Source organism: Phaseolus vulgaris, unplaced genomic scaffold (genome assembly GCF_000499845.2).
Source record: "Phaseolus vulgaris cultivar G19833 unplaced genomic scaffold, P. vulgaris v2.0 scaffold_16, whole genome shotgun sequence".
In the NCBI taxonomy this organism is placed as follows: domain Eukaryota; kingdom Viridiplantae; phylum Streptophyta; class Magnoliopsida; order Fabales; family Fabaceae; genus Phaseolus; species Phaseolus vulgaris.
In genome coordinates, this window is record NW_027174085.1 from 432,710 (window position 1) to 444,892 (window position 12,183).

A 12,183-nucleotide genomic window follows, 5' to 3' on the forward strand; every position below is an offset into this window, starting at 1 on the left:
AAACGCCCCTTCAGCATATAACATCCTGCTGGGAAGGCCCACCCTTAACAGGATAGGCGCAATTCCATCGACTCGGCACATGAAGGTGAAGCTGCCGTCCATGGAAGGGGTGGTAATCACGATAAAGTCTGATCAGAAGGAAGCGAAAAAGTGCTATGAAAATAGCCTGAAAAATAAAAGATCAGTGAGCTATGTCACAACCACCCCACCGCCCGGTGTGAAGCCCAGACCGCCGATAATGGAGGAGGCCGCCGGAAGGGACGTAGAGATGGTAGATGCTGAGCTGGGGGAGAGGAATGCTGCCCTGGAGGAGGAAGAGGCGCGGAATTGCCCGGAGGAAGCAAGGGAACTCGGAATCGCCAAGGCGGTGATCGCCAGAGAATCAAGGCCCAAGCCCGTCGAGCAGTGGCTCGAGAAGGAGATCGGGGGGAAAGTTTTCAAGCTCGGAAGATCTCTGGAGGTCGATCTCCAGGACCAGATCGCCAAGGTGATTGAACGACATCTGGACGCGTTTTCCTGGTCCGCTTCAGACATGCCCGGGATCGATCCCGACTTCTTGTGCCATCATCTGGCGATGGACAACATGGTGAGACCGGTGCGGCAAAGAAGGAGGAAATTTAATGAAGAGAGGAGGCAGGCGATCAAGGATGAGACCCAGAAACTCCTCGCTGCAAGCCACATCAGGGAAGTCCAGTACCCTGAGTGGTTGGCGAATGTCGTGCTGGTGAAGAAGAGCAACGGGAAATGGCGCATGTGCGTCGATTTCACCGACCTGAATAAGGCTTGCCCAAAGGATTCGTATCCTTTACCAAGCATTGATGCCCTGGTTGATAGTGCTGCAGGGTGCAAGCTGCTGAGTTTCCTGGACGCCTTCTCGGGCTATAATCAGATCAAGATGCATCCCATGGATGAAGAAAAAACAGCCTTCATGACGGAGAGGTCGTGCTACTGCTATAAGGTGATGCCGTTTGGGCTGAAGAATGCGGGGGCCACGTACCAGAGGCTGATGGACCGAGTACTTGCACCAATGCTGGGAAGGAACGTGCAAGCTTACGTCGATGACATGGTCGTGACCTCGCAGGAGAAAAGCAAGCACGTTGCAGACTTGGAAGAATTGTTCACGACGATCGCCAAGTTCAAGTTGAAGCTCAACCCGGAGAAATGCATTTTCTGCGTGGAGGCTGGAAAATTTTTGGGTTTTCTCTTGACTGAAAGAGGAATAGAGGCCAACCCGGACAAGTGTGCCGCCATCTTGGCGATGAGAAGCCCGACTACAGTGAAAGAGGTGCAGCAGCTGACGGGTCGGATGGCGGCCCTATCCCGCTTCGTGTCAGCGAGCGGAGAAAAGGGACATCCCTATTTCCAGTGTCTGCGGCGCAATAACAAGTTCGCTTGGACGAAAGAGTGCGAGGAAGCTTTCGTCAAGCTGAAGGAATATTTGGCGAGCCCGCCGGTTCTGTGCAAACCACTGGCGGGAATCCCTCTCAGGTTGTATTTCGCTGTGACTGAGAGGGCGGTGAGTGCGGTGCTCGCCCAGGACCAGGATCAGGCTCAGAAGCCTATCTATTTCGTGAGTAAAGTGTTGCAGGGCCCAGAAACGAGATATCAGGCCCTGGAGAAGGCTGCATTGGCTGTGGTGTTTTCGGCGAGGAGGTTGCGCCACTACTTCCACAGCTTCACAATACTGGTGATGACTGACCTGCCCATCCAGAAGGTCTTGAAGAAGCCTGACGTTGCAGGAAGAATGGTGAAGTGGGCAGTGGAGTTGTCAGAGTTTGACATTAAATATGAGCCTCGAGGCCCGATCAAAGGGCAAATCTTTGCAGATTTTGTAGTCGAGCTCTCTTCAGAGGCGACGCGGGTTGAAGGAGACGATTTCCGTTGGGTACTCTCGGTGGATGGATCGTCAAACCAGCAGGGTAGCGGTGCTGGGGTCATATTGGAAGGACCCAACGGCGTGCTGATCGAACAATCGTTGAGATTCGCCTTCAAAGCCAGCAACAATCAAGCAGAGTATGAGGCGCTGATCGCCGGGATTCTGCTGGCTAAGGAAATGGGAGCCAGAGTGCTGATGGCTAAGAGTGACTCGCTGCTAGTCACAGGGCAAGTAACAGGCGAGTTCCAGGCTAAAGATCCACAAATGGCGGCTTACTTGGCGTATGTGCAGGAATTGAAGAGTTCCTTTGCCTCTTTTGAAGTGGTGCATGTGCCCCGAGAACAGAATGCCCGAGCTGACTTGCTTGCCAAGCTCGCCAGTTCGGGCAAGGGGGTAGGCAGAGGACAGTGATTCAAGAAACTTTGAAGACGCCGAGGGCATTTGTAGCAGATCACCTGGTCCTTCAGATAAGCAGGTCGACGGAGAGAGCAGCGAGAAGCCACAAGTCTTTGACACAAGAAACTCTGAGATCGCCGAGAGTTAGAGCTTGTCGAGGAGAGAAGGTGGACGTGATGCATGTCTGTGCCACCCACGAGCCAGACACTTGGATAACACAGTACAAGCGGTGCCTGGCGGATGGCCTCCTCCCGCTAGATCCAACAGAAGCTAGGAAGGTAAAGAAAAATTCCAGCAAGTATACATTGATTGATGGCGATCTGTACAGGTTTGGATTCACTCACCCACTCCTGGAATGTGTACACGGCGAGAAGTGCACGAGGATTATGGCAGAGCTCCACGAAGGAATATGTGGAAGTCACGTCGGGGGTCAAGCTCTGGCCGCGAGGACTCTCCGTGCAGGCTACTATTGGCCATCCATGAGAGAAGATTGCAAGAAGTACGCCCAGTGCTGCAAACAATGCCAGCAGCACGCCGATTGGCACAAGGCACCTCCCGAGGAGTTGAAGTCGATCTATAGCCCTTGGCCGTTTCATACTTGGGGAATCGACATCCTGGGACCTTTTCCACTGGCGATCAGGCAGATGAAGTACTTGGTGGTGGCGATTGAGTATTTCACCAAGTGGATTGAAGCAGAACCAGTGGCCCAGATCACCGCGCACAAGATCGAAGGCTTTGTATGGAAGAATATTGTGTGCCGATTTGGAGTGCCTAAGCGCCTGGTATCAGATAATGGGACTCAGTTTGCGAGCCACCTGTTGAAGAAGCTTTGCGAAGGGGTCGGAATTCAGCAAGTGTTTGCATCCGTCGAGCACCCTCAAACTAATGGCCAGGTGGAATCAGCTAACCGGGTGTTGCTGAGAGGTTTGAAGAGAAGGCTCGAGAAAGCCAAGGGAAGTTGGGCTGAGGAGGTACCCCGAATAGTTTGGGCGTACCACACCACCGAGCAGTCAGGAACCCATGAGACCCCGTTTAGCTTGGTCTATGGGTGTGATGCCATGATTCCAGTCGAGATTCAGGAGAGCTCGCCGAGATTCCAGAACTTTGTAGAGGAAGACTCGAATGAAGAGAGAAGACTGAACCTGGATCTGCTGGACGAAGTCAGGGAGGAGGCAAGGCTGAAGGCTGAGGCGGTGAAGAGAAGGGTCGAGCGAAGGTACAACTCAAAGGTGATGCCAAGGCAGTTTAGAGAAGGCAATCTGGTGATGAGAAAGGCCCACCAGTACGAGATGGAGAATAAGCTATCACCCAAGTGGACTGGACCGTTCAGAATAACCGAGGCACTCGGGAACGGAGCCTATCGCTTGGAGACGTTGGAAGGGGGGGCGATCCCTCGTACCTGGAACGCCACACACCTGAAGTTGTACTATAGCTAAGAGCTTTGTGAGTAAAGATAAACACAAATATTACATTGCAATGTCTCTGTTAAAACAGTTTCAAGGGGGCACTCTTTTTTCCCTAAGGAGGGTTTTTAATGAGGCCACCCAATAAAAGAAGAGTTTTCGAAAGTATAAGGTGTTTTCAGATTGCATATGTGTTATTTCCAAAAGTTTCGAAGAAAGACCTTGTCATTCGTACATGATTTAAGGCACGAAAAGATATGTCGCGTGTTTCCTAAAGTTTTAAAGTCCTCATCGATTTTCGGCGATTAGAGGCACCAGTTAAGTTGTTAAGTCCTCATCGTTTATCGGCGATCGGAGGCACCAGATGAAAGACCTCCTCGCCGTCGAGCGAGTGCAGGCGAGAAAGAGGAAAGGTCCTCCGTGTTTCTGGGAGCGAGAAGATGTAACTCCCGGGGCAACGTAGAGGCAAGTTAAAGACCTCCTCGCCGTTGTGCGGGCCCAGGCGAGAAAGGTCCTCAGTGCATCCAGGGGGGAGGAGATGTACGCCCTGGGCAAGTTGAGGCACCGGATAAAGTCCTTATCGCCGTTGTGCGAACTAAGGCCCATCAAAGACCTCCTCGCCGCCGAGCGAGTGCAGACGTGAGAAAGAAAAGGTCCTCAGTGCATCCAGGGGGGAGGAGATGTACACCCTGGGCAAGTTGAGGCACCAGACAAAGTCCTTCTCGCCGTCGAGCGAGTTAAGGCCGTTTAAAGTCCTTCTCGCCGATGAGCGAGTTCAGGCGAGTAAAAGTCCTTCTCGCCGATGAGCGAGTTCAGGCGAGTAAAAGTCCTTCTCGCCGATGAGCGAGTTCAGGCGAGTTAAAAGACCTTCTCGCTTGTGCGCGAGTATAGGCAAGATAAAATCCTTCTCGTCTTGAACGAGTTCAGGTATGGCGAAGAGGGTGGAAGAAGCTTGGAAGGTGGCTAAGGTAGGTTCGAAGAGAACGCCTAGCCAGCCAGTCTCTAGCTCTGGGGTTCAGGGAGGTAAAGGAAGATCCCAAAGGGCATTTCTGCCTCAGATAAAGAAATGACTGCCAAAGCCTGAGGCTAAGGAAAGCTGGTGTCACCAAGAGGTCTAGGCGATCGCGAAAAGTTCAAACACGGCGAGAAGGTTGAAAGACTTGTTTGATAAAGCGGGTCGAGTGGGACGTTGTTTGAACCGATGTTTGGATCACAGTTCGTTGCTTGGAACTTTTCTTACGATCAGGTTAGTGCCTCAGGGGTACAAGTTGTTTAAAGCGATTATTGCTTAAGTTTGAATCGGCTCGAAGCAGTTACGTCAAACGTCATGTTTGCAAAATCGCTAAGTTAAACGCAGCAGAGTTAAACATACAAAGAAAGTAAAGCGCTCAAAAGGAGTCAGAAGAAATGTCCGAGTTTCGCTATTGAAATAAGAAGCTGTTCAAAATACGTGTGCAAGAGTTTTTTACAAGGCAAATATAGGTGAATTTATAAAGAAGCAGATGGGGTGGAATTGGTTGAGCCTTCGGCGGGAACGACCTTTCCATCTACTACTTCATTGTTTAATGACACCATGCTGAGGTCGAGATCAGGGAATAGGCATGCGAACTGTTCTCGAGCGGCATCAAACCCGGCAACCAGAATCTGAGCGGAGCTTAGCTTAAGTTCTTCGATTTGCTTTTGAAATCCTTCAACCTGCTGCTTAAGCTCCTTGTTCTGCTGCTCCAGCTCTTCGACCTGTTTTCGGAGTTGTTTGTTGGTCTCTTGAGCTTGAAGAAGGTCGTCAGCCACCTTCTTGGATTCTGTTTGAGCTTGGGCCAACTCGGCAGCCATCTTCACCTTTTCTTTGTTTGCCTCGGAGAGATCGGCCATGGCGTCGTCTCTGGCTTTCTCTACTTGCCCAAGTAGCTTCTCGCGGTCGATCGACCTTTGCTCCAGCCTCTGTACCTTATCGGCATTGGCTTGAATTTGAGCCTCCAGGTCGCTTGCCTTGGTACGTAGAGGCACGATTCTGCTTTCAAGTTCAACTTTTTCTTGGGCAAGTTCATGGACTTTGCGGCGAAGGTCAACAGCTTCCTTGCGCGCAAGCCTAAGCTCGGTGTTTAGGGCATCCTCCACTCGAGAATGTTCCATTTCCGCGAGCGTTAGGCTGAATGACACCTTCTCCACCTCGACCTTTATTGTGCTGTTCTCGGTCTTGAGGTTGTAGATATCATCCTGTAGCCGCCTGGTGGAGCTCTCCACAGCTCTCGTTATGATTGATGGGATATCCTCTGCAATGGTTTTGAGTTTAGCAGTCAGAGGTTCCCACATCCTCGTGACCTCGAGGGAAAGATTTGCAGCTTGGAGAGGCGCCAGGGGGGCTTGTTGAGGGTTCTCGTCGCCGCCTTCCTTAACAATATTTTCGGTGGTTGCTTCTTGGCGCGGCGACGCAATCGGGGACTCGGTGATTAGGATTGGAGAGGTGTGAGCGACCTCATCCCCGATTGGAATGATTCCTGCAGCTGAAGTGTTGGAAGGAGGGCCCCCTCCTGCTGATATATGTGGTGTAGAGGCGCTCGGGGGGTCCTCTAAGAAGTTTGGCTCCGGGGCCTCAGTTGCAGGTGGCGCGGTGGCCAATGGAACTGCTTGGACTGGTGGTGAAGGAGCTCGTGGCGTTGGCGATGAGGGAGGAGGGGCAGGTGTTGACGGTGGTGTTGAAGCTGGAAGAGGGGGTGGGGCAGGTGGAGAAGGCGGTGCCACCCTTGTCCTCTTTGTAACGAGGCCATCCTCAGTGACCTCGTCGTCCTCCTCCTCATCCTCTTGGACAACTTGGGGGGCCTTCCGTTTTGGCCTCTTCAGGACCAGTTTCTTTCGTTGCGCGGGCTCCTTAGGCGGTGATCGCCCATGAATGATGGCCTTCTCGACCGCCGAGTTGGGCACAGTCTGGGAACCGCTCGCCAACCCGTGGTTGCGGGCGAGCGCCTTCAAGTCAGCGAGCATATTCTTACCCAACATGGTGTCTGCGTAAAATGAAAGTGCATAAGTTAGCTCAAAGGAGAATGGAGTAAGTGTACAAGGCAATGAAACAGCAAAAGCAGGCATATGCAGAAAAGATAAAACCAAAGTCTTGTGTGTGTCGCACAAGACGCCCAGAAACAATATCAGAAGCAATGTTAAGACAAGGGTATAGCGTCCTAACCTATTTGGAATTCCAACTGGTCCTCAAAGAACTCGAAGGAAATCAGGGTGGGGGTCAAGAATGTTATGTGGGCATCTGCCACCCTCTTCCAGAATAGGCAAAGGTCTCGATCCAAAGCTCCCATGCTATCAGGACTTCTGGGCCTCCTGAAGCAGCTCTTGGACTCCTTTTTCCCCTTGTCCACCCAGTACAAGGGGAAACCGTCGAGAAGGGAAGGGTCTTTGTCATTTGCGCGAACCTGGATGAACTTCCCTTTCCAATCCTTGTATGACTGCTGGAAGATGGTGAAGATGGATCTCCCAGCAATGGCGTTCAGGCTGACCCACAGGCGATCTCCTGGGTGTTTGGCCTCAAACAGAAACAAAAATACGTCCACTGACGCGGGCAGCCCCAGGTGGGCACATGTTATCTCGAAGGCTCGGACAAACGCCCAGCTGTTGGGGTGAAGCTGGGCGGCAGCGATATTGAGCTCGGTTAAGAGTTCCCTCTCAAATCGAGTGAGAGGGAACCTGAGTTTGACCTTCTTGAAGAAAGTGGTGTAGACGAAGCAGAAGGGCCCGTCGGCGCTCACTTTATCATCGGCGCACACTGGCAGGGTGGCGGGGCAAGGCAGCCCCATCATTCTCTCGTCGTGCTCCTTGTGGAATGATTGGTGGGCCTCGTCCCCATTGGTCAATCGCAGAACCGCTCCCGCGGTGTTCACCGACGACGTTTCCTTTAAGAGGGTTGAGCTAGCCCATGAGTATAAAACCTTGAAGTCTGGCAGAGGGATGGGGGCTCCTCCAGCGTTTGGTGGAGTCGCCTGGGCCAGAGCGGTTTGAGAAGGCGCAGGCCTCACAGCCTGCGAAGAGGGAGCGCCACGAACTTGCGTGGGGTCGTGTGCTTGTGAAGGAGGGTTTCGCGCTGATGGAGGGGGGTTCGGGGTGATCTTCGTGCGAGTCATGGTAGCAACTGCAAACGAAGGAGGAAGGAAAAAATAATCAGGAGGGTTACAAAGGCTGACTCGATCATGAATGGAAGGTGAAAGACGAACGAATGTGAGTTCGTTGCGACGATCGACAAAGCCCTAAGTCACGCAGAAGGAGGAATGGAAAAACAGCCCACAGCGTATGCACCAGACAGTTACAGGATGATGCAAATCGGTGAAAATGCAAGAAAACCCAGCAGATGAAGGAAAGTAGTTACCTTTCGATGATCGGGAGAATGTTGAAGGGAGGTGGTGATCTAGAGCGTCGAGGAACGTCGAGAGCTTTCGCAGAAAGAAATGAGAGCGTATGCAAGTGTGAAGAAAGTGATGGAACAGTAGGAGCGTAAGGGGTTTAAGGGTTTTCGAACGGTTTTGGGAAGCGCTAACGGCAGATGAAAATGGTCGTTGATAAGAGCCACGTGTCGAACGATGCGCGAAGAGTTTGGTGGAGCGTCAGAGCAGCAGAAAGTACTATCGCTTGGAATTCTGCGCCCATGCCACGTAGACCGGTGTTAACGAAGGCTTTTTCAGTCTTTTCGCTAGACAAGTCTTCGCTTAAGACTGGGGGGCTTGTGTACCGCCCTGATGGTCGGATGCGATGACGTGGCATCCTGTTACAGTGTAGGCGTGTTGACAAGGCGCCAGGTTGACAGTTGGGAAGGAAGTCAGGAGGCACGTGTAGTCGCCGATAGTTAAGTTGGCGTGTTCCGATCTCCAGCTTACCAGAATAGGCGATCGCCATGTTGAGGACGAAGTCGCCAGATGCAGACTCAGGCGACCAGGCAGTCGGGGATCGCCAGAGCAAGCACATCGCCGAAGTTAAAAGAGAAGCAGATTATGAAGGCGGCCGGCGAGACCACAGGGAAGGTGTATGAAGGCCCTACCTCGCCAGTTTCAGTAGAGATCGCACTCCTGAGTTAGCTATGCACTGGGCAGCACCATGCATAAGTAACTTAGCCAAAATGAGAGTAGAAGTAGCGCCAAGTCAGGGAGCCTCCAGATGATGGCACGTGTACGGTTGGATACGAGCCACGTGTCCAAGTCTGTAACTGCCAGGGGAGAGAAAACCACCAGGTATATAAGAGTTCCTAACAGATTTTCTAAGGTACGCACGTTCAGTTCATACACTTTACGCTTGCGAGTGACAGAGCTGTTTGAGAGAGAGATTTGCACGGTTCCAGTTCTTAGTATTTGGTGATACCGTCACTGACTTGAGCGTCGGAGTGCGATCGGCCGCAGCGGCGCCGTATCGTTTCTTTGCAGGTTCTTGAGATAGATCCAGAGGAGGAACGGAAGTGGGAAGCGGCGCGCACGTCGATCCTTTGACGAGGCATTCTCCAGCGCTCCGGTCAACAGGCAGGATCAGGAGGCGTCGCCCAAGTGAGGCGTCGCCCAAAGTGAGGCGTCGCCCAAAGAGAGGCTTCGGGCCTCGACAATCCAGAACAGTAGTAAGGAGAAGAGAAAGGCGACTTCAAGGCCGCAAGTCTAGCACCATAAGGGGATGCCCTAACTCATGAAGTATCCACGCCACTGCTGGGAGACCCTGGAACAAATACGACCCATGAGAGGGCCATAACCAGGGGAGAACCACGTGCATAGTACGAGAGAAAGGTAGATATACCCCAAGGCGAGTAACCAGTGATTGGGGGACATGAGTTGGCACCCAGAACATCAACCCACGAGCCAGAAGCACTTCGCAGGAAAGAGGGCTCACACGATAGAATAACCCTAAGTTGGGTGACGGTGCTGTGGGACCCTCCACATTGAATAAACGATCAAGTCAAAGGGACACGTGGCAAGGCACACGTGCTCATTAAAGGTTTCAGTGAAAGTTTGCCAAGGGACGCGTTAATTCAGTTAAGATTCGAATGTTCCAAGGAATGTTTTTATACGCTTTCAATGCGCTTTAACGCGCTTTAAAGATTAGAGGTGTATAAAAATGGACCTTGGGGCATTTGAAAGGGGACCGAGTTTTTAACCTAAATTCACACAGTTACACAGAGGAGAAAAACCCTAGTTGTCTTCGCGGCGCACTCACAGTGAGCACAAGGCAATTAGGGCAACACCATTCTAGTTCACAGTTTTTAGTCACTCAGCACAGTTTCTTCGACCACCTCCCAAGGGTGCGTCACTTTGATGTTTCTCGCTAGCTGACTTGATCGTCGAAGTGCAAACGGCCGCGAGGGCGCCCCTTTGTTCACTTCTTTTCAGGTACTCACAGACGGAGCAGAACGAAGGTGCCCTAGCTCGCGAGGACAAGCCACGCGCAAAAGACGATCCCGGTCAACCGGCCGGAACAATGACGATTTACCCTTCTCGACTACTTGATTGGGAAGCCTTTTTTGTCATGATATCTACAACAAGTTAAAAATACATAAGTTAAAAATCTTTGATCGACCGAGGTAGAAGACAATGTAAACATACCATAAAATTTCGTTCACCGTTGAGAAGAGTTGAACACGGTTAACATTTTCCGTGTGGGGGAGCCTTCGAGGGAGGTTGTCAAATAGAGAATAAATCTCCAAGTCCTCAATGCTAGGACCCGAACGAGGCCATTCCTTAAACCAGGTTGGGTAGAGAAAAATTGGACCGACCAGTTTCGTCAAAGAAAAGCCCCGTACCCTCGGGCTCAACAAAAGGTTTGAATAACTTTTCTTTAAAATTTTTGTACGAGGTGGTGTAAGGGATAAAAAGAATGTTACCCGACCGACTGATAAGTGACAGCCAGCTAAATGGTCGGTCTAGTGAGAGGTATAATAACTTAGAAAAATGGAAGAAGTTGGAGATAGGCGAAACATGTCGCAGATAAGACAAAAAGTTTGGAGAGAAGCCCAAGTGTTTGGGTGAAGTTGGGAGGGAGCCACATTGAGTGTCCGAAGGACACCCTTGGTGAAATCATCAAAAGGGAGAGCGACATGCAAGTCAGAAAAAAGGCAAGAGTAAACAAAGAAGAAAATACCCTCTGAGGAAGATCGACCTATACATATGGTATCGATCGGTCGATAATAATCAATAGCTAAGATACCATCACTGGCATCCGATTTCAAAATAGTATGTTTTCCTATAAAGAAGGAGATGGAAGGCCCATCCAGAAATACAAAGGTAAACTCGGTCACCTTAGGGTCTACCCAGTCAAGCCCCAAAAGATGGGATGACTCTTTATGGGATTTGACCTATCGGCAACACCTTTCGGGTCATCAGCCCTTACAGAAACCTCCACGGGGGGCAACGTCTGAATTGCCTCAATCGACAAGGACTCGGTCGTGGAGGAGCCAAGAGAAGAGGAAGACAAAGACAAAGATGGAGAAGAAGACGAGGAAGAAGACGAAGAATTGAAAGAAGACATGACTAATCTCTGGGAGTGTAAGGAAAGCACTGTGCCAGAACGAACAGGTTTCAGATGTCAGAGCGGGAAAGCAGTGACTCGAAACAGTGGGGTCCACTATTTATAGCCTTCGAGGAGAGAGGAAGATTGAGCGTCACTCTCATCTCAACCGTTCAATCTTCCTCGATCCAACGGCTCACGCTGAATGACGCCAAAAAACCTGTCATATTGCACATCACATCATGCGTTCGGTGCCACCAACGTCACATCGCACCTCGGGAAGCCCAACTGTCACAATGACCTCAGATAAAGACTCTTCAAATTAAACATCCTCGAGTCTGGGGGCAATTGTACTGGTAGGATTCGCACGACCAAACATGAGACTCGACACCCAATCCAGACTGATCGACATGATAAACAACAAAACTGATTAATGACCCAGCATTTGTTAATTTGCTTTTATTAGGCCCATGAATGACAAATGGCCCACAATAATTATATAAATAAGCACAAATCCCAAAGGATTAGGTACGCAATCATGTAATACTAAATACTGGGTGTCGAGTGCTGAAGTCTGACTTGAGCATCAGAGTGTCTTTTGCAGTTATTATCCGAGTTCAAAATTTAAAGAGAGGAGTGGAAGAGTGAGTGTAGCAGAAGTTCCTCTGAAAAGAGGGAGTGAGGTACAACTGACCAACCAAGGAGTTGATCAATCATTCTCTTGTTCCAACCTGTTCAAGAACAAAATGTATTTGTATTATTCAATTAAAATAAAATTATGTCTTAAAATATCACGATAAAAATTAATATATTTATTTATAAAAGTTAAATATATCTAAATATAGATTTTTTTTCTATTGGTAGGTGAGGAACTACAGAAGGTGTGAACTAGAAAAAAAATGTATTCCAAACTGAATTGACGAAGAAAATTATAATAAGCATTACTGTCATCAACAGTGCCCTAATGATAATAAAAAGTAATAAAAATACACCAATAATTTTATATTATTTCTATAAAAAAAATAATTGCCCTTA